The sequence below is a fragment of the Scylla paramamosain genome, chromosome 42 (genome assembly GCF_035594125.1).
Source record: "Scylla paramamosain isolate STU-SP2022 chromosome 42, ASM3559412v1, whole genome shotgun sequence".
Taxonomy (NCBI): domain Eukaryota; kingdom Metazoa; phylum Arthropoda; class Malacostraca; order Decapoda; family Portunidae; genus Scylla; species Scylla paramamosain.
Genome location: NC_087192.1, coordinates 5,942,501 through 5,962,390, shown reverse-complemented (window position 1 = coordinate 5,962,390; position 19,890 = coordinate 5,942,501). Strand labels below are relative to the sequence as shown.

The window sequence follows — 19,890 nt, the reverse complement described above, 5'->3', positions numbered from 1 at the left end:
AACTTAGGCTTGAAAAAAGAAAAAAAGAGGAACGAATTGGTTCTCAAGTAGAATGGTAAATGTATGGAATAGACTCAGCAATGAGGCTGTTAACACACAGTCATCAGGGAGCTTTAAAAGAATATTAGATAAATTTACGAATGGGGATGAGAGGTGGCAATAATTTGATAGATATGTTTCATAAAGGGACTGCCACGTGTAGGCGTGATGGCTTCTTGCAGTTTCTATTGTTTTTTTTTATGCTCTTGTATTCCTCCTCCTTCTCTTCTTCCTCTTTCCTTTCTCCTTCCTCGTCCTTCTCCTCCATGTCACCCACCAACACCTCCTGCCTCCTGCTGGACTTGGCGAAAAAGCGATTCGCAGTAAAATATGATTGTCCTTATCTAACAGCGGTGATATATTGGCGCCGTGAATCACCACCACCACCACCACCACCACCACCAGCACTGACTCCCTTAGCGAAGGCTTGGCGGAGGAGCAAGAGGAGAGGTGAAGCAGGAGGAGGAGGAGGAGTATTGTCAGACTGTCTTGCTACTGTGTGTGTTAGTATTGCGTTCCCCTTGGCTTTGGCTCCCGTGTTTGCATAGGCACGCTTAGTAGTGTCTGTTGTGACGCCCTGTACACACACACACACACACACCCACACCTGTCCGGCCGCCTGTTTGCCGCTGCCTCTGTTATTGCTCCTCCTCCTCCTCCTCCTCCTCCTTGCTGGCTTCTTCCGCTTCACCTGCGTTCACTCTTACAGGAAGGATGGTGTGGTTTTGTGATTTTTTTCATTGTTTCCTCTATTTAGTTTGTGAGTTGCTAATGATGATGTTTTGTTGCTTTCATATTATTATTATTATTATTATTATTATTATTATTATTATTATTATTATTATGATTATTATTATTATTATTATTATTATTTCTGCTACTACTACTACTACTACTACTACTACTACTACTATTACTACTAGTATTACTTAATCATGATCATTATAACCACCGCTACTATTATCGTTATTGTTATCATATTAACCAATCCTCCTTCTCCTCTTCATTATCATCATCATCAATATTTAATCTCTATGACATGTTCCCTTCACTCACACACACAACATCACTGCACCTTCCATATACTCTTATAGTTCAGAGTGACAGGAACAGACAATGCTGAGTGCTGGGGACCTTTCCTTTGCAACTCTTATCCACGTGAACCAAGGCGGGGCAGTAGAGACTTGGCTTTCCTTCGTGTATTTTGCGTATCTTGTAGTTTTTGGCTTTTCTGTCATTTTCTTGAAGGTGAATTCTTGTGTTGAAGAATGTATTGTTTTAGATTGTGTGTGTGTGTGTGTGTGTGTGTGTGTGTGTGTGTGTGTGTTTCTCTCTCTCTCTCTCTCTCTCTCTCTCTCTCTCTCTCTCTCTCTCTCTCTCTCTCTCTCTCTCTCTCTCTCTCTCTCTCTCTCTCTCTCTCTCTCTCTCTCTCTCAGCCCCCAAGCATTACATATTTACACATAACCCGAAGCCCAGGAAGCCGAACGAAACTCTGGTCATGAATAACACACCAAGCACCCGCCATGGACGTCACACACACACACACACACACACACACACACACACACACACACACACACACACACACACACACACACGTCAATATAAGTCAAGAAAAGAAATCTGTATAAGAAAAACAGATGAATAAAGATCTCTTGATATTATTCAGTAAATCTCCCCGTGATGCAGTCAAAACACACTAATTAAAGACTTTTTTTTTTATCTTCAGTACTAAATTATTTCTTTTATGGAGATGGATTTGCTTTTCATTTATTTATTTATTTATTTATTTATTTATTTATTTATTTATTTATTTTTTGCTTCGAAATATTTTTTTTTCAGAAAATCACCCGTTTAGTTTGAATTTCATATCCAAACAGTTAGTCAGTCGTGACAAGTGCTCGAGATGAGACACCCAAGCATTTAGAAATAGCTCCGAGCAAATGTCCTATCCTTTCCCTACTTCCCTATTACTCTGTTCTCCTCATTTAATTTTTTTTTTTTTTTTGTCATCGTTTAAAGAAAAGAGAAAAGAAAAAATGGCCAGGCAGTTCAAAGACATTTCTGCGCATTCCTTCGTTTATTTTGTGCCCGTTCCCTCACTCCGGGGCTTTTACCACGGCCTCGCTTCCCCTCACCACCTTCACCCATTCCCTCGCCAGATATCCGTTTCCATTCCATTGCTAAACCTTAACAATGCTGACTTTCCCTCCCCTTCCCTCCCTGCCTCTCTCCCTTCATCCCTCCCTCCCAGCTAGATGAAAGGAGACAGATTAAGGCAAAGAAGTGGAGAGAGAGAGAGAGAGAGAGAGAGAGAGAGAGAGAGAGAGAGAGAGAGAGAGAGAGAGAGAGAGAGAGAGAGAGAGAGAGAGCGTAAAATGGAAGTCTTGTCATCCCCAAAGAGTTGTTGGCTTTTCAAAGATTTTCAGAATTTTTGCTTCACTTTTACCTTTCATACCCATGTCCCTTGTTATGTGTTTGCATGTTCCTTTCCGTAGAACGTCCTCCCTACCTCCTTTTTCCTACCCCTACACCCTTCTCCTCCTCTCCTCTCCTAGTTCTGTTTCCCGTTTCTTTCTGTTCTCCCGCCTCTTACATTTACCTTTTATGTATAGCCTGCCTGCGTCCAGCTTTGTCCCTCGCCAGTACGCTTGTCTCAGATTCCCCGACACATACCGAACCACATCTGTCCTAAATGCCCACAGGTAACGTACTACCCTTTCATTTCTCTCCCCATTCACCCAAAAAAAGGGCAATTTTTAACAATGCACTGCCATCAAATCACAAAACTTTTAACTAATACTTTTTTTAAACCTGTCTTTCGTTATCTCTTTCTCTTTTCCTCTCTCTCCAAACACGACGGTTCTATTAGCACACCTGTCACATGGAGGAAGTAGTTTAATCAGGTGAGGCCCGTAATGCATCTGGCCAGTCACTAATCTCACACCTTTCCACTCTCCAGCATCTTAAGTAAGTACTCTCTCCTTCCTCCTTGGCCTCTGAAAACCTGGAAATCTCGACACGTCTTTCGTTTTTCTTTTTAGCCCTCTGTAATCCTTCACACACACACACACACACACACACACACACACACACACACACACACACACCTTCTGTTCTTCTTGTCTTTTTTCTCGTACTTCTCACCTTTTTCCGTCCTCTTTTACCATTTTCGCCTCCTCCTCCTCCTCCTCCTCCTCCTCCTCCTCCTCCTCCTCCTCCTCCTCCTCCTCCTCCTCCTCCTCCTCCTCCTCCTCCTCCTTATCATCTCTCGTCTTCTCTCCTCCATGTCCCTTTGGAGTAAAAGCGCGTTGTCATATTCCTGCATTTTAATGTTTCTTTTCCTTCTTTCCTTTCATTCTTTCCATCTTTGTCGCTTTCGTTCTTTGCCTGTCTGTTTGTCTATCTGTCTCTCTCTCTCTCTCTCTCTCTCTCTCTCTCTCTCTCTCTCTCTCTCTCTCTCTCTCTCTCTCTCTCTCTCTCTCTCTCTGGAGGTTTGTCTGTCTGTCTTTCTGTCTCTGTCTGGGGTTAATCTGTTTATGTCTGGCTGTCTGTCTGTCTGTCTCTGTCTGTCTGCCTGGCTGGCTGTTTAGATGTTTTATCTCTCTCTCTCTCTCTCTCTCTCTCTCTCTCTCTCTCTCTCTCTCTCTCTCTCTCTCTCTCTCTCTCTCTCTCTCTCTCTCTCTCTCTCTCTCTCTCTCTCTCAGTTTCCATCGGCGCGAGCACTTTCTCCTCCTTCCTCCGGGGCGTCTGCATCACCCTAATTACTTTCCGTCTGTTTGTGTTTATCTGGCAAACAGTCCACTTTCAGCGCGGCTCAATATATCTCCGCGGGCCCCTGGGAGACGCGGCCCGGGAAAGAAAAGAAAGTATATATTCAAAGGGAGAGAATGAAAGATTGAAGAGCGTGGGTGCGTACTGTTCTAAACCACATTTTTGGTGTGGAGAGAGAGAGAGAGAGAGAGAGAGAGAGAGAGAGAGAGAGAGAGAGAGAGAGAGAGAGAGAGAGAGAGAGAGAGAGAGTGTGTGTGTGTGTGTGTTTTAACATGTTTGGGCATCTGTTTCTCTCTCTCTCTCTCTCTCTCTCTCTCTCTCTCTCTCTCTCTCTCTCTCTCTCTCTCTCTCTCTCTCTCTCTCTCTGCCATTAAGATGTGACACCACCTCTCCTGTTATCATCGTCATCCACAAACACCCGCCAATCATTTTTTTTTGTCCCTTTGATTCTTTCTATTACCAATTTAAGTGAATCCAACCAGAGAGAGAGAGAGAGAGAGAGAGAGAGAGAGGGGTAGGTAGGTAGGTGCATAGTTTTCCCACTGCAGTCCTGTCAACTCTAATTCCTGTGCACGTTTTGAAATGAGCGGATCCCGAGGTCCCCAAACTAAGGTAATCTGCATATACACAGGAGGATGTAATCTGCATTCCCTGATTAAAATATCTCCGTGTGTAACTTTTTTTTTCTGGTCTCTTTATCTCTGTCTGTCTGTCTGTCTGTCTGTCTGTCTGTCTGTCTCTAATTTTCATGGGCATAGTGATGGTGTTGGTGATGTCCTTGTGTGTGTGTGTGTGTGTGTGTGTGTGTGTGTGTGTGTGTGTGTGTGAGAGAGAGAGAGCGAGCGTGACATTTGCTCTAATCACGCTTGTGTGTACTTAGTTAGCGGACATTTGAATGATTCGGAACTCTCTCTCTCTCTCTCTCTCTCTCTCTCTCTCTCTCTCTCTCTCTCTCTCTCTCTCTCTCTCTCTCTCTCTCGTCCCCAGCGTCCCTTTAATACAATCCACATCACAGGTCGGTTCCTCCCTTTTCTCTTGATAAAACGAGGCTCAAAGTTGAACAAAGTAGATAAATAAAACTCACTGTCCCCCCTTACTCTGCCCGGATGGGAGAGAGAGAGAGAGAGAGAGAGAGAGAGAGAGAGAGAGAGAGAGAGAGAGAGAGAGAGAGAGAGAGAATGATGATGACAGGGGGTATTGGAGGTAGGGAAAACAAATGTAAATATTTCTGTGTATTGTATTTGTGAAATTTTAAACTCGTATCTTTATCTGTGTGTACCTCTCTCTCTCTCTCTCTCTCTCTCTCTCTCTCTCTCTCTCTCTCTCTCTCTCTCTCTCTCTCTCTCTCTCTCTCTCTCTCTCTCTCTCTGTGATGTATCCTTGTATATCTGTATGTTTGTGTATGTATTCTTGAATATGTGCACTAGATGAAAATGAAAAATGTGAATACTTTTATGCGTTAAAATACAAGTTAAAAATACGAACTAAGTAAATGTGAACACTGCAATAGGAAAATACATAACGCTGTTTCTGTTTGGTTATTGATAGTTAGGTTTTTATTCTTCCACTTTCATATGATATCTCGCCTTTAAATATCTCCATTCATTTGTAGTTTAATATTGTCATAAGCCCAGTAATGAGGTTCGTGAAGAAACAACAGGGAGATTTGATAGATTAGGTAAATTTATAGGTGAGGTCGAAAGGTAAGAATTGACAGAAACTTTATATAGACAGGACTGCCACGTGTAGGTCTGCTGGCTTGTTGGATCTTCCCATTTCTTCTTATCTTCTTATTTTGATACTTCGATCCAGGTTTTCCATTCTTTTACTCTTCTCACACGTTGCAATGTTAAAAAAAGATAGGAAAGACAAATTACCGAAGCTTGGCACTGAGAAACAAGTACACTATGTAAGATAAAGATGATGATAGGCAGCAACATTCTCTCTCTCTCTCTCTCTCTCTCTCTCTCTCTCTCTCTCTCTCTCTCTCTCTCTCTCTCTCTCTCTCTCTCTCTCTCTCTCTCTCTCTCCTCTCCTCTCCTCTCTCATCCAGCCACCAACCCTATACCTGCACTTTTCTCAGCGGCCTGCAAGCGTCTTTTATGGAGAAGGTCGCGTGGGTTAGTGATGGTGGAGACGGTAGCGGTGGTGGTGGTGGTGGTGGTGGAGGGCCCAGCGAGAGGAGGCGGCGGCTGGATGGGAAACTCAAATATTTAATCTTTACGGGTTGGAGGACGTCATTCGCCTTATCGGGTAGTCTAAGAGAGGCTCCTCCCAGTGTCCCGATACCGCCTGGGGCCTCTTCCTCCTCTTCCTCCTCCTCCGCCTCCGCCGCTTCCTCCGTTCGTCAGGGAGTGCAGGGTATGGAGCAGAGTTTATCGGGCGGGTAAAATGCATAATCGGGAAGTGCAGGATCCGATATCGTGGTCATGGGGTTTTCTTGGGTATTTTTTTCTTTGTTTGGGGGCGGGGGAAGGAAATGCAAGGTGAGTGAATGACGGGAGTAAGAAGAGTGGAGGGAAGAGAAGAAATGAGGAAAGGAACGAAGGAAGGAAGAGAAAGGAATGAATGAGTGAATGAAGGAAGGAGAAAACGGAGAGAGAGAGAGAGAGAGAGAGAGAGAGAGAGAGAGAGAGAGAGAGAGAGAGAGAGAGAGAGAGAGAGACGGATAATTTGTTTTAATCCTCTCACTCACTCATTCTACTCACACACACACACACACACACACACACACACACACACACACACAGTCTCTCGAGCGGGTAGTTGACAAATACCTTCCACTTTGAACCCAAGCAGAGAAGCCTCATTGCCTCCCTCCCTCACTCACTCAGCTGCTGTGCTAATCAGTCAGTAAGTCAGTCAATTAAACAACCCCAGACTTAACTTCACTCCGACGCTATCACGGGCATTCCTCTTACTCTCTCCTTTTACTTTCCCTTCTCCCGTCTTTTCCTGACCTTCGCTCCATCTCTATTACAAAACATTACTCTTTACTTTCTTTTAATTTTCTTATTCCTTATTTTTTTTTAACCTTCATTCTAGTAGTCAAAACATTCCTCTGTACTCTATTTTTACCTTCCTTAGAACAACTCCCTACATTTTATACCTATAGTCTTTTACTTCTTTTTCCTCCAATGTCTTCTTCTTTCTTTCATTTCTTCTCTTACATTAACTAATTTAAAGTAATTCGTCAGTCTTACATCCTCCAGTGCATCATAGTTTTCCTTCGCTAAGCTGCTTTATTTCTCGCCCCAGTTCATCCCGCGCCTCGCCTCTCACCTTGGATTAGTATGCAGAAGGTGTGCACGCGCCTCAGATTCACCTCACGTTGGCTTCATTCAGGCAAGCACAACGCGAATAGTTTTAAGTGCTAAGTTGATGGATTAGAGGATGGAAAGAGAGGCCTTGCTTTCTACTTGATTAGTCCAAGAGAGAGAGAGAGAGAGAGAGAGAGAGAGAGAGAGAGAGAGAGAGAGAGAGAGAGAGAGAGAGAGAGAGAGAGAGAGGGTGGGGGTGAAGAAAAGAAAGATGTGGAAGTAGGAAGAAATGGTCAGACAGACGGACAGACAGACAGAGAAGTAAATGCAGAGTTAAAGTGAGGATGTATGTAGGAATTATTGTTGAATTCTAAAAATGTGAAACTACTACTACTACTACTACTACTACTACTAACAACAACAACAACAACAACAACAACAATCATAAAAACCCACTAAACTCCACTTGTTCTTAATGAGAGAGAGAGAGAGAGAGAGAGAGAGAGAGAGAGAGAGAGAGAGAGAGAGAGAGAGAGAGAGAGAGAGAGAGACCGTGGGAAGCAGGCTGCCGGGGAGTCATCAGAACACACGCTTTTGCTAGATAAATTTTCCGTTCACCGCCGAAGTTAAAGGAATGCAATAGTTAGCTGTGGTCGCAGGATATTTGCATGTATTATTAATGCATGTATTCCTGGCCTGTCTCGCCCACAGCACCTGCAGGAGGCCGCAAAGTGCGCCTCTCACGCCCCACATGCCACTACCAGCTTGGGGAACGAGAGGTGACAAAAAGGAGCGAAAGACAGGGACAGCAGGGAAGGGAGCAAGGAAGGGAGGAAGGACGAAAGAAAGAGAGGAAGAGAGGAGAGGGAAAGGAGATAAAATTTTGCTTCTTTGGATAAAAGAACAGAGAGAGAGAGAGAGAGAGAGAGAGAGAGAGAGAGAGAGAGAGAGAGAGAGAGAGAGAGAGAGAGAGAGAGAGAGAGAGAGTCAAAAACGAGTGAGTAAGGGTAGGAGTTAAGGAAGGAAGGAATAGATGAAGGGAGGGAAAGGATGAGAAGGTTGATTATTGCTTATATGGATAAAGGAAAGGAAAAAGGAGCGAAAGACAGGCAGAGCATGGAAGGAAGGAAGGAAAAAAGGGAGGAAGTAAAGGAGGGAGGGACGAGAAGCAAAAGGAGATAGAATTCTGCTTCTCATGATAAAAGAAGAGAGAGAGAGAGAGAGAGAGAGAGAGAGAGAGAGAGAGAGAGAGAGAGAGAGAGAGAGAGAGAGAGAGACTTGGTGTAGGAAGAAAGAAAGGCTAGGGGAGAAAAGGGGAGGGCTTAGAGAGGAGACAAAGAGGAAATTAGAGAAGGAAGGGGTAACTGAAACAGAGAAAAGAAGATGGACGAGGGGCGGCATTTCTTGAACGTGAAGTGAAATTCCAGCACAATATCAGACGCAGAAGCTCTGAAAAATAGGAGAACTTGTTAGTTATTTGAATTGAGAGCTTAGAAAAGGCTTAAATATCACGGTCAGTACGACTACCTATATACCAACACACACACACACACACATAAAAGGGCGTAGTGTGAATCTTCCTCTCTTCTCCCTGCAGCATTTCAATTACTAACGTTTTTCCTTTTTATATTTTTATTTTTTTAATCATTTAAGTTTCATTTTTTTTTTTCCTTAATGATACGCTAGCTTGATTTTTAGTGTTCGGGGCATGTATGAGTTATTTCGAATTTATATGTTCATCAAGTTTTTTTTTTTATGAATTGGATTATTTGTACATGAAGCTGTTCGTCCGTGTATTGATGTCCCCTTTTGTTTTCGTATAACATGTTCGTTTTTCTGTTGTGTGTGTGTGTGTGTGTGTGTGTGTGTGTGTGTGTGTGTGTGTGTGTGTGTGTGTGTGTGTGTTCCATAATAAACACTGAATCAACCTATGGATTTAAGGTGTTTCTTAACTGAGTGACCTTCAAAGTAAGTTGTCTAGTGTTCTCATTTTATTCTGTCCATTTCTTTTTTTTCATTAGTAACAGTCAACCTTTTTAAGTGTGCGTGTAGACCAAAGCTCCTCTTTAAAGCCCACCAGACACATACTAGCCAGACGGACAACCAGGCAGACAGAAATACAGACAGACACACTTGCACATATTCACTCACATAACAACAATGAAAAATAAAGTTAAACGGGACTGCACCTCGTGAATTTCGCTTCTAGAACTAAGGCTTGAATTCAGAAGCCCTGTGCTCTTCCGCCATGACTTTTTCAGAGGCTACATAAACTATTAACATGATTTTCTGTAGTTTCTCTTGTCAGTAGCGTAGAAATCAATCTTAACATGTCACTAAAACCATAAAAGCACACTTAAAAACTCGTGCCACTTGAACTAGAACCTTTAGAAAGTAGTGGAGGTTAGGACAGAAGTGTTTCAGAATATAGACCTAACATTGGGACACGTAACCTTGTATGCAGCACCGTTGAGTTACCTGCTTTGCTATATTTCCTATCAGACGTGAGATGCTGCCTTCCTAATTACCCGGTCACTCCATTCAGACCTCGCCCGTTTTGTGTCACGCGCTCAGGACAGGACTTGCTACCCATTACCACGCTTGTCCTCCGCATTACTCCACGTGTAAGATCTGACAGACTTCACTGGCTTCACGAATACATGCACTTGGAATCTCTGTGCAGGAGGAGTCGAGTGTAGGTTAATTCCATCGTGCTTTTAGTGTTTCCCATAATATCGAGATTTTCAAGGTAGTTCTGTGATGTAGAGGCCAGCACAGGACAGCCAGCCAGGATTCCACAAAATTTACTGGTGTATGAACAGTACGTGTGCTGTATTTGGTGCGCTGTTCACTACCTGTTCATATTTCTCTCTCTCTCTCTCTCTCTCTCTCTCTCTCTCTCTCTCTCTCTCTCTCTCTCTCTCTCTCTCTCTCTCTCTCTCTCTCTCTCTCTCTCTCTCTCTCTCTCTCTCTCTCTCTCTCTCTCTCTCTCTCTTGCGGGAGGACTGTAATTAATCAAAATCGGGATCAGGTTAGGCCTCTCATCTGCTCCTTTCCTTCTGCCTTGTTCCCACACCTTCATCATCTCTCCTTCCCCCTCTCCTTCCCTTCCCTCCTGCCCCATCTCCTCTACTCTCTCCCTTCCTGTCTCCACACCTTTCCGTCCCTTCCTATTCTCTCCCTCCTACCCTCCCTTCCTGGTGTCTCTCCTCTCCCTTTCTTCCAATCCAAGGGAGAGAACCAGGGAAGAGGGACGAGAGGGATTTACCTGAGTCCCTTTCTGGGTCATCACTGTGATACGAAAATGTGTGTGTGTGTGTGTGTGTGTGTGTGTGTGTGTGTGTGTGTGTGTGTGTGTGTGTGTGTGTGTGTGTGTGTGTGTGTGTGTGTGTGTGTGTGTGTGTGTGTGTGAATATGGAAGAGGATGGAGATAAATGGATATTGAAGAGATCGCTGCTATTAGATGTGTACGTATTTTCAGGCATGTATCCACACACATTCATGCATACATACATACATACATACATACATACATACATAAATGCATACATATACACCTACGTACATACTATAACTATTTATGTATTTACACACACATACACACACTCACACACACGGGGAGAGAGAGAGAGAGAGAGAGAGAGAGAGAGAGAGAGAGAGAGAGAGAGAGAGAGAGAGAGAGAGAGAGAGAGAGAGAGAGTTTAGTGTTTCCTCCATTTCCTACCGCTCCCTTTCTTCCTCCTCCTTTCTCCGTCCTCCCCTTCCCCTTAACTTAGGTCCTGCCTAACGAGCTACCTTTTTTTCCCCCTTTTTTCAACTAGGGGGACTTCAAAAAGGAGAAAAAGTGTATATATAGTGGGTCCGTGTAAAATATGAAAAAAAAAGTGCTCTCCATAATTATCAAAAGAAATTTGTAATCTAGTAATTTTTTTTTTTTTTTGTAACGCGTTAAAGAAGGAAGTGTAAATTTGTCTTCATTTTTTTTCTTTGTTCTTTAAGTCTTTTCGTTATTTTCTTTTATTTCTTTAATCTCTTTTGGGTGTTGTTCTCTTCCTGCTCTTCCTTGTCATCATTTTCGTGTTCATCGTCGTCCTCTTTCACCTCCTTATCTTTCTCCTTCCTCTTCTCCTTCCCTTCCTACTTCACTTCCTCCTCCTCGTGCACAATCTTCCTTCCTCCTTCAGACTGTAACTAGCCACTCGTGTTGAAAATCTAGAGCTGTTAAGGAAATTACTCTTGTAAGAAAATACCTGGAGAAATCTCACTTAACTCATCATCTCATCTTGTCTCTAAAACACTGGACGTTTATCCTCTGCAAATTGCCGACGATCTGACCCAAAGTGAAGAGGGTTGAAAAAATCGTAATAAAAAAAATGTGACTAGAAATACCGTGAAATCTTGTCCTATAAAGTTAATGAAAAAAATGAAGCGGTAGTAATACGATTTTTACTGTTTCTTAAATTTCTAGCCACTGAATGAGGTTGAAAAAAAAAATAAATAAATAAAAGTGCCTAGAAATACCGTTAAATTATATATGAAAAAAGTTAGTAATGAAAATGAAACTAATAATAAAAGTTCTACTGTTTCTTGATTTCCAGGCTACAGAATTAAATTGAAATAATCGTTATTAAAAAGAAAAAAAAAGTGACTGGTGAAACTGAGAAACTGTCTGAAAAAAAAAAGTTAATAAGGAAAATTAAATTGTACTAATATTTTGCTCTTTCTCAGGTTTCCAGCCAATGAAAAGTTGAAAAGAGGTTTTAAGAAAAGAAAAAAAAAAGTGGCGTAGAAATATGAAAGATGAAATTGTATAAAAATTGCCTAAGGAAAAATAAACAGCCAATGATTGATTTCATTAGAAAAGTCTTGCCAACAAAGGAGGTCAGAAAAGTAATAGTATTCATAAAAAGTGGAAATAGAAATACGTTTAACTTTTGTTTTTAAAATTTTACTGGCTTTAGAGAGAGAGAGAGAGAAAAAAAAAAAAAATATATATATATATATATATATATATATATATATATATATATATATATATATATATATATATATATATATATATATATATATATATATATATATATATATAATTTTCTTTGAAATTGCTGGAGCTGACGAAGTTAAGAAAAATTAAAAAAACGTAAGAAATGAAACAAAAGTTATCTTCATCTACAAAAACGAAGTGAATAAAGAAAATAAACATAATTCAGCATATTTATTCGCATTTGACATTCAGCAGCTGGAAAAAAAAAATGAAGATAAAAAAAACATTAAACGAATGAATGAACAATTAATCCTTATTTATTAAAACGAGGCGAATGAAAAAAAATAAATAAAATAATAAGATAACTAAACATACTCATGCATTTACAAATTTAACAAAACTCACCATGAATTGTACACCTCATCATAAAATTTAATGTATAAGTGCGTACATAAATATTTTTTTTCTTAGAATCACATATTTTTCTCTCCTTTCCAAATGCCACGCGTCGCGATATCAAAATGAAACGTGCCTGCTCACCTCTCGCCGAATTCAAGATGGCGCTCTTTTGTTTATCTTCTGGAGGCGTGACGTCACAGAGAGGCGTCCCGTGATTGGTCGGCGGGCTGCAGCAATGCCATCTGTATTCTTTATTGTCGATTTTGCTTCAATTTTTGCCTGCACATGCGATTTTCTTTTGTTTCCATGCACATATTTGCTCGGCCGTAACCCTAAATTTGAAAAGAGCCATTTCTCCGAGCCTTTGCACATAGCAGAGAGAGAGAGAGAGAGAGAGAGAGAGAGAGAGAGAGAGAGAGAGAGAGAGAGAGAGAGAGAGAGACACACACACACACACACACACACACACACACTACGGAACCAGAAGTGATCGCATGAGAGAGAGAGAGAGAGAGAGAGAGAGAGAGAGAGAGAGAGAGAGAGAGAGAGAGAGAGAGAGAGAGAGAGAGAGAGAGAGAGAGAGAGACTCAGAGAGAGAGAGAGAGAGTGAGAGAGAGAGAGAGAGAGAGAGAGAGAGAGAGAGGGAGAGAGCGGCACCCATAGAGTGTGTGGCGAAGGTGTGTGCAGGAGAGTAATGGTCGTATTGATTACCTTCATGGAAAAAAATGCTCGCCATTGGTCACTTGTCGCAAAGTTTTGAATGTTGTGTTGATTTTTCTTCACGGAGAGAGAGAGAGAGAGAGAGAGAGAGAGAGAGAGAGAGAGAGAGAGAGAGAGAGAGTGATTTGATTTGATTTGATTTGATTAATTTATTACGTCCAGAAGCAGGAAACTGATACAATATTTACAGATTCATGTGTGTCATGCAAGACACGTTGAGGGAAAAACGTTGAGGGAGACGGAAACACACACACACACACACACACACACACACACACACACACACACACACACACACACACACACACACACACACACACACACACACACACTTACAAAGAAGGACACTGATCAGCATTACACAGTATCCACGGAAATTAATATATCTCACAAGAATAGTGTCCGAATTGTCACTTTCAAGTAAGTGTGCACACTCTACACACATGTATCAGGTCACGCCCCTGGAGCAGCAAGTCTCTCACAGTGAGGTACTCAAGACAGTAATGAGTTAGTGTGTTGGCACCTGCACGGCCACACAATTTACAGGTGGAGTAATGAGGCACGTTCTCCGCCTGTGACATCTGCCACAATGGCCGGTCCCTAACTCTGGCGCTCACCATCAGCCCATGACGGCGGTACGCGTGGCCACAAGTTACGAAATTGTCATAGTGTTGTATCGATACACTGTTCACACGTTCGGCATTTCTACGTTGCACCGTGGAGACATAAGCAGCTGAGTATACAAGCTTTCTTATTATAACACTGGAGGGAAGGAATGGCTGGCACCCTTGACAAGTCCTGGTCACATGCAGTCTTAGCGAAACTGTCCACTTTGTCATTGTCAGCCAGTCCCACGTGAGGGGGTACCCACACAAAACTTACCTCCGTAAGGAGACTAACGGCGTCTTGGTGAACATGGAGCACACAATAGGTGGAACTTGACAAGTTGGGTAATCTGCGGCCAACATTCACCATGACCTGGCGGCAGCACAGTGGGCGAGTACACGGCACACGCCGCACTTCCGTCAGCCTGCAGGGATCCGTCCACGTAGATATGGTGTCCGGAGAAAAAGGAGGCACATACTCTGGCGAGGGTCTCCATTGCCAGTTGTTTCTGTAGGACGGGAGAATCCGTTTTAGAGGTTGACGTGAAGAAGACTAGTGGGTGAGGTGTTCTCCGGGAGGGTGGGTAAGTCAGGGTCAACTTCAGCTACAGGAACATCAATTGCTGACTGGCGGAGAGCAGCACACACTACCCTGACGAGGGTGCGGCCAGCCGGTCTAAGTCAAGGCGTGGGTGTATCTGGGCTTAGTGCTGCTCTGATGACAGTAGTGTAGTGTGGGTCAAGACGAGGAGATTGGAGACATTTGGTAGTAGAATATTTGACATTGGCGTAGATTCTGTCAACTAGCGGAGATAAACTCAATTCTGTGAGCATGTTGGCTATCCTTGTGGAGGTGGGGCTCCCCAGGATAAAGAGAGAGAGAGAGAGAGAGAGAGAGAGAGAGAGAGAGAGAGAGAGAGAGAGAGAGAGAGAGAGAGAGAGAGAGAGATTGTCTACAGAAAATCCAATTACTTAGAAAATCAAGAACCACTATTCTCTCTCTCTCTCTCTCTCTCTCTCTCTCTCTCTCTCTCTCTCTCTCTCTCTCTCTCTCTCTCTCTCTCTCTCTCTCTCTCTCTCTCTCTCTCTAACCCCTCCAATCAACACCTTTCCCCTCTCTCTCCTCTTTCGTACTCTCCCATATCTCCTCTCGTTTTTTCTCCTTTAACTTTCTTTTTTCCCTCTTTGTTTGGCCCCTTCGCTCTCCCTCTTCAGGCCTCGTCTTCAATTTTTGGCATCTTTTGACACTTTGATTCTACTCTACTCATCTTTTGATATGCTCTTATATTAACTTCCTTCCTGTGTACTTTCGTTGCTTCGTCACGTTTTTCTCTTTCTTGTCCTTGTCCTCGTCTTTATTGTCATGTTCATATTTTTTTTTTATCTTCCTTTTCCTCTTCCTTTTTCTTTTTTGTCTGATGTCTTCGTAGTTTTCTTTGTTTTGTCATCGTCATCGTCGTCGTCTCCTCTGTTCTCTCTCTCTCTCTCTCTCTCTCTCTCTCTCTCTCTCTCTCTCTCTCTCTCTCTCTCTCTCTCTCTCTCTCTCTCTCTCTCTCTCTCTCTCTCTCTCTCTCTCTCTCTCTCTCGCCCTACTTCCTCTAACATGACGGCAGGGTGACATAGAGGAAATGGGATGGCACCTTCTCCCCTTCTCTCTCTCTCTCTCTCTCTCTCTCTCTCTCTCTCTCTCTCTCTCTCTCTCTCTCTCTCTCTCTCTCTCTCTCTCTCTCTCTCTCTCTCTCTCTCTCTCTCTCTCTCTCTCTCTCATTACTCTTGTTCTATTTCTGGTTATTATTTGGTTTATTTTACTAAGGAATTTTCAGGTCATTATTTTCTGGAAGGCTGAAAATCGACGCTGGTTTTTGAGTTCACTGTTTGAGGAATTTTGTTGTTATGTGACTTGTTTGCCATTTACAGCCAAAGTGGATTGCAATACCTCCTGAGGCGCTTTGATTCCTTGCATCTCTCTCTCTCTCTCTCTCTCTCTCTCTCTCTCTCTCTCTCTCTCTCTCTCTCTCTCTCTCTCTCTCTCTCTCTCTCTCTCTCTCTCTCTCTCTCTCTCTCTCTCTCTCTCTCTCTCCAGCCCGAAGTAATATTGTTCCTTGCCTTGTGCAGCTCAACTCACGTCCTTCCTTGTTCCTTCCTTCCTCCCTCCTCCTCCTCCTCCTCCTTCTCCTCCTCCTCCTCCTCCTTTCCTTTTCTTCCCTTCCCTTCCCTTTCATTCGTACTCCACTTTCTCCTTCTCCTCCTCCTCCAACTTGGAGCAGAACTGATGAAGACATGAGAGAGAGAGAGAGAGAGAGAGAGAGAGAGAGAGAGAGAGAGAGAGAGAGAGAGAGAGAGAGAGAGAGAGAGAGAGAGAGAGAGAGAGGTAAGTAGGTTTGTGTTGAGGTTCACCGTACAAGTCTCAGCATCACTACATTAATCACGATACTGCAACTCTTGATTAACCTGCGTCTTATTAGCATACGGAGCAACAATGGGACGGGAGAGTGTTGGCGAATTAACATACATCGCGTCACACACCATGCCCTTCCTCCCACCTGCCTGTCTGCCTGTCTGTCTCTTCATGTCCTGAACCTTCCCTCCCTGTCAATCTATCTGTCTCTCGGTGTGTCTGGATATACATTCCTTTCTGTGTGTTGGTGGTTGAGGGTTCCGTATGTGTCGTTGTGTTAGTGAGGAATGTTTGGTTGTTATATTATGATTCGTGGATTGACTTAAGTTTTTTTTTTTTTATCAAGGTGTTTTTGGATTTTCTTTGTGTGTGACGAGGGCAAAAATCATGTACAGTGGTGCTTCTGTTCAAATTTATCCTTTTAACTTTTGTGGTGTCTTCTCAGTCTTAGTAAAATGTTGATGATGAAGTTATTGAGGTTCCTTTAAAAAGCAACGTTAAAAGAAATGGAAAACTTAATAATTCCATGCTTTTACCACCGATACTTATTTTTTATTTTCAGTAAAATCTAGCAGACTTACCCCTTAACTTTCATAATTTCTTTTAAGCTAAGTAAAATGTTGATACTGACAGAAATAAGAGTCACGTTCTTTATTTATCCTTCTCTTCAGTAAATTTTTGTAGGTTGCCCTATCATAATTTTTTAAGAGAAGTAAAATTGTCATTCCCAACTTATGACTATACTCTTAAAAGACACGATTGATAGTAAAAGGAGTAACGTTGTAATTCAACTTTCTTAGTCCCTATGTTTTTGTTTAGCAAATACTAGGTGTTATATTGTCATGATCAGTCAAGGGACTAGGAAAAGTGAAATGACTGATATGATGGCGCTGCAGTGTAGAGTATTTTTATGTCGTGGATTTATTTTATAGGAGAAACTGTAGATCTAAATGTCAAAGGACTTACGACTTTAGTGTTTATTTATTCATCAGTGGTCCATGTGTCCAAATGCGGTGTATTTTGTATTAATGCAGTAATTTTTTGAATGATTCGGAATTCCTTGCTCTAGTATTAATTTTTGTATTCCTAGTCTTGGTGTTGGAATAGTTATACGTTCTACACTGGTCGAAAAGGTCATTTTGGCGGAATTTATATGCAACTCTGACCTTTTGCGACATTCTGCAGGCACTGAGATGATTAATTCAACACTTCCTATGACGTTTTTCATAGGCTCGCTCTGTGGTGGGGCGCTAATTCAACATTTTGAGTCTCAAGTGTTCAGTGTGTAATGTACGTATTATGAAGACTCAGACCGGAATGAAATGCAAGAAAGGTTGACACTCTTGTGGGCCTGACGGCTGTGTAAGAAGAATATATTGCAATAGGCCAAGTCCTTCATCTCTTTTAATGGTAAGTTCTGAAACTGCGTGTTTTTGCCTTTTCTTCCCTCCTACTCTCCTACAACTTGAACTGCTTGGAGCATCAAGACACTTCCGAAACTAAATTGGCCAACTTTTTCTGGAATCTTCTCCTATAAGTATCTTTTTGTGTGTGGGGAAGGTATTGAACGGACTTTTGTGTCCTTGGCCAGACTTTAGCACGTAAAAAAGTAAAAAATAATATAAACGATAAGAAAAAAAAAATCTTCAGACGAGTTATCCACGTTTTAATTTTACAGTTGTAGGTGTAAAGGATTAATTTAGTATGATATTCATCCCTAAACAGGCATGATTGGCTCGTGCGTGTTATCGCTTTGATAGCAACTCACAAAGACTATTGAGCGACCGTGAATTTCAGCCGCCGTGTAGCTCAGTCTAATTAATGCGTGTAGAAAAGTACGTACATGACGGGGCTATTGAGATGCCGGTATTCATTTGGGATTTGGACAGACTGTGTAGCGAGTATGAAGCAGGTGCTTTTGTGGCCGGCATTTTTACGTCGCTCTGTGTAATTACCTGCCTCCTGCCATTGATTTGTGCTCGTGCTTCTCTTCCCTTCCTTTGTCACAATTTCCATCGTTGTACTTGTATGTTTATTACCGTCTGTCATTATGTCTGTCAGCAAGTACAGCAGTGGTAGTTTTTATTTATCAAGTCGGTCATTTGGTCAGTTACTTGAAGGTTTTTGTAAGTGAGTCATTTGGTAAGTACTCGTACATCAGTCAAGTCAGTCATTTCAGTCATTAGGTCAGTTACTTAATCAGTTGGTCAGTTAGTACAACGATCTTGTTTTTAGTTGTCGAGAATACCTTAAATTTTGTCAGTCTCTTGGTGAAGGTATATGTTAATCAGCCAGTCAGTAAGTACAACAAACTTGGCTTAAGTCATCAAGTCCAACCTACTTTCGCTCAGTCACTTGAAGTTACGTGCAAACACATCCACTGCCTGACAATATCTTCTTTATTCACTTCAACATTTTTGGACATTTATCTTTCATACTACTGTCTTTGAATTAGTCTTGGAGGATGTAATAGACATTAACCTTCTGATCTCTTTTCTTTTATATGTGTCCACGTAAACCAAAACTAAACTTGTCCCGATTATTAACAAGGAAAGATTACATATACTCGTAGCATTATTAGATGTAATCAGTCAATTTCTATGAATAAGTAATTTTTATAGATAATTACCAAGTATATTTATATCCATTAGTTACATCTGATTAGTCTCTATGAACAAGTCATAGATTATAGCAAGACAGACTGAGCAGTTAATTGGTGATGCAAGTCGAGTCAAGGTGTCATCCATTAGTACCTTGCTGGCTTTCACTCGGAGCAGAGATGGCAGCGTACAAGTGGCTCGGTGGGACGGCTCTTCTGGACACAGCTTGGGGTGACTGGCTGGCTTAGAAGCACCGGAAGGCAGCAACACAAGAAGATTGAATGCTGTCAAGCACGCTTCATGTTTATCTTCCTCTTCCTGTTATTTCATTACAGTGAGAGGAGAGGAAGGAGGAGGAGAAGGATTAGAAGAAGTAGAGGAAGAAGGAGAAGGAAGAAAAAAAAAAGAAAATGCAAAATAACAAGAACAGCAAATACTACTAAAACTACTACTACTACTACTACTACTACTACTACTACTACTACTACTATCATCAATCACCACAACTTGTAAGGCAGCGTCGACAGTATAATCATCTCTAATAATTTCTTCTCCTCCTCATTACTTCCCCTCACACCCACCACAATTTTTTCATAAAGAGGGAGAGGAGAAGAGAGAGAGGAGAGAGAAGAGGAGCGATGATAATGTGCGGAATGTCTTTCATCTCTCACCTGGACGGGAAATAATTAACACACACACACACACACACACACACACACACACACACACACACACACACACACACACACACACACACACACACACACACACACACACACAACACAAAGCTACTGACTCCCATGCAACTTCATCTCATCCCTTTATTTAGCTTACACATTCAAAACCTCCAAAGAAAAACAAAACACAACTAAGCCCTACATTTAATCCTCTCCTACTCATATTTACTCCTCATAAAAAAAAAAAAATCAAGAACAAACAGTCGATTTTCCACCCTATTATCGTGTCACAAGCACCTTTACATCTTCCTTTTTTCATCCAAGCTGTACTTACGACACGGCATCACCATCAGACTGAACTATAATATTGCCTGAGAGGGAGAGAAAGAGAGAGAGGGGGAGGGAAAGCAAGAGAGCAAGGAAGAGTGGATGGG

General features: G+C 42.1%; 1 protein-coding gene across 5 annotated transcripts in view; it reads left to right on the top strand.

Moving 5' to 3' along the window:
- The window catches only part of LOC135093210 (agrin-like), a 503,425-nt gene that overhangs the window by 92,659 nt on the left and 390,876 nt on the right, over positions 1-19,890 (top strand). For 2 of the 5 annotated variants that reach the window (XM_063992189.1, XM_063992188.1), the window contains exon 1: positions 17,415-17,589. The exons of the other annotated variants lie outside the window; for them this stretch is intronic. The gene's annotated coding sequence lies outside the window, so the exon portion shown is untranslated. Of the gene's footprint in view, positions 1-17,414; positions 17,590-19,890 lie in introns of those variants that run through there. 5 annotated transcript variants of the gene reach the window in all.